Below are 3,089 nucleotides of genomic sequence, written 5' to 3'. Positions count from 1 at the left end.
GTCTCTGCACTAGAACAGTCCAGCTATATAATTAAAGCAACTTTAATTTTGAAAGCCAATTCGAGCCAATCATTAAAATGTACTTTAAAAACAGTGAAGGAAATTTGATGATTCGTGTATCCGGCCAGTTTTCAGTCTTCAAAGGAAAACGTTGTCTGTTGTGTCAGGAGAGGGACACTCACGGAGCAAGGGCTCCCTCACCTGCCTCCTTAGCGCAGTAGGCAGCGCGTCAGTCTCATAATCTGAAGGTCCTGAGTTCAAACCTCAGAGGGGGCAGTTGTGTTTTGCCCTCATCCTTGCTTTGCCCATCGTCCCCAGGAAGAGAATTTTCAGGATAATTTCCTTTCAGCGATTTTACATTCCTCTTAGTAACTGTACTTTCTCTAATTAATATTAGTTAATAGAAGTTAAAATGGAAATGAAGAGGTGACTAGTATCAAAGAATAAGCCAGCTGAAAGTTATTAAAATATCACGAGATTTCAAAATTCATGTCGAATATTTCATCAAAGACATTGTTTCGGGTAGGACATGCTCCATGAATTGAGATTATAAAATGAAGTGGACATAAAACTAAATATATTGTATAGGAGAATTGTTGTAAACCGAGATAAATACTTTGTGTGTGTGTCTTTGTAAGAAAACCCCATGGAAGAAGTGCATTCCTTTTGACACCAGGAAGGGTGGTAGTGGTTAAGAAGAGTGGGTGGCTGTTTTAACGGGGTGCTTTGAGCCTTAGGGAACATATACTGACAAAAAAATCTGTGTGTATGTGTGTTCATGGGCGTATGTGGGAGTGGGGGAGCAGGAAGGGACCGGGTCGGGTTCAATGTGCATTCAATTTCTAACACAGAAACTGGGCCAAGAGGCCAATACGCTTAGATATACATTAGGATTAGTATAAGCAATCACTCTGGGGCTTTTAAGAAATGGAGTTGGCTTTAAAAAGGAACATTGGGCAATCTGTAAAAATAATCAGAGGAATGTGGAAAGGCTTCCTTTTTATCCCAACACTTTCAGCCAATCACCAAGCATCTTTTTTGCCCCAATTACTGTGGTTTGAAGAGAAACAGAATGGGTTGAAGAGAAATGGAGTGTTCTGGAAAAAATGCAAATGGAGTCTGAGGATTAGGAGGTGAAATTAATTAATCATAATTTTTCTTTGAAAGAAATGATTAAGATAGAGGTCCATTTCAATACTGGTCATAGTTTGGGGTATAAGTAAAGAGCCTTCATATAATGGTAGTTAATTTACAAAAGAAAAGAAAATTGAGTGATTAAACATTTTATGTCAAAGAAGATCCAGGCACCAAGACAATAAAGTTGAAAACAATGGAACAGGAAAAATAATCATAATAGAGGACCCCAAAATTGCCCCTCGTGTTTCCTGTGAAAAATAGCACGGGGGGCCTGACTTCGAAAGCCAACAGAGAACAGATGCATCAAAGTCTGGGTTACATTACACTAATCTCTTAAGGGTCTTTTATCTAATCTCTTTCTGGCCATTGCTAAGTGCCAGGGATATGATTGCCACTATATAAATATCAAAGATTATCTAAACTTCTCAGGAGAAATCCATCTAATAGACATCAGAACCAGTCTAGGCATTGTATGTCCTCAGTCTTTCCTTGACAGAAACAGAGACAAAGGCAGATCAATTCTTTCCTTCACAAAGTAAATTACCAACTTCTAAAGATCTTCATCTTAATTTTTCTTCCTGCATCTATAATAGCATTTTTGAACATTAGATCCTCTAAAAGCACAGAACAGTAGAGGATATTTACCTTATTAACTTCTGAGTTAAAAGTCATGCAAATGAACCCTAATCTATAAGCCTGGTCGCAAGGCAAAATTAAAAAAAAAAAAAAAAAGGAAGAAGATACCATGACGTAGAGAAGTGAGCACTGCAGTAAAAATCATAGTGACCTGCATTCTGCAGTGTGCTGCATGGGGGCATTAGGCTAACAACGTGCGTAAGCTTTGCAGTTCAACACGCTTGGGTCTGAGGACCATCTCTGCCATGTGACAGTGCTAAGATCCTTCCCAAGTTATTAATAACTTTGAGCCTCTGAGTTTCCTTAATCTATAAAATACAGAAAATACAAATCTCACAGGGTTGTTACAAAACCTAGAGAAGGCCACTTAGATAGAATGCTTGGCGCAGTCCCTGGTACCCAGTAAACACTCAATAAAGAGCAGATGTTTTGTTCTTATTACTTGTGACCAGTAAAACAAATAAAAGATTGAGGGAAACGGTAGAAAATGGGCCTCTTGTCAAAGAAAGAAATGCTGTCTGCATCTCTAAGGGAAATCTAGGGGGCAGAAGTGCCAAATCAGACCTATTACAGGAATGAGGGGCAGATTTATTTTTAGACCCTTTCTTTACCACTCCGAGGCCCAGCGTCCCATGTCTTCTCTGAAAGACATCAGCAGACGAAGACAGAGAAATCTGCTTTGATACAGTTCTCTCCTGATAAAAGATGTTGATTCCCTCATAATAAAATGTGCCCTCCTCTCTTCATCTTTCTATCTTAACGTCTAAAAAAGCGCATGAAAAATAGTAGCTACTATTTTTGATCGTCTTCATTCAGACAGACACTACCGTACATGTAGTGCTACTTCTTGTTCAATAATCATTTGGCATTTTGGTTTTTGTGTGTGTATGTGTGTGTGTTTAATTATCTTTTTTCTTCTTTAACTCAGTATAGATGGAATTAATCCCCAGGATCCCTAAAAGAGTGTGTGATTGACCATTGTGACTTTCTTTTGTTATACATAAAAGGGCCCAAAATGAGATTGACTTTTGTTGTCTGTCTCAAAGATTTAATCAAGAAATTAAACTGCTTATGATTTGACCCTGAAGCATGCTTATATTTGCCCTGTGACCGCTCTTCCACTAACTCATTAAAATACTTTGCTGGTACCTTCCCTAATGTGTGCACCTGTCTTTCCTTCCCCATACAGTTGCAAAATGGTGGAGGGCAGGATTATTTTACACGTCTGTTTAGTACCTGGCTCAGTCGGAGATTCCCAGGGAACTGCAAAGCCTTGGCTTCCTGCCTGAGTCCCTCACACTTTCGTTTCTCTCTGT

General features: G+C 39.0%; 1 non-coding gene across 1 annotated transcript; it reads left to right on the top strand.

The window, feature by feature from the left end:
* Positions 1-203: 203 nt before the first annotated feature.
* TRNAM-CAU (transfer RNA methionine (anticodon CAU)) lies at positions 204-276 on the top strand. The gene has a single exon. It is a non-coding gene; the product is annotated as a tRNA-Met (tRNA).
* Positions 277-3,089: the final 2,813 nt, after the last annotated feature.

Source organism: Camelus dromedarius, chromosome 20 (genome assembly GCF_036321535.1).
Source record: "Camelus dromedarius isolate mCamDro1 chromosome 20, mCamDro1.pat, whole genome shotgun sequence".
Classification (NCBI taxonomy): domain Eukaryota; kingdom Metazoa; phylum Chordata; class Mammalia; order Artiodactyla; family Camelidae; genus Camelus; species Camelus dromedarius.
The sequence above is the reverse complement of the archived record's forward strand: the minus strand, read 5'-3'. Positions and strand labels throughout refer to the sequence as shown.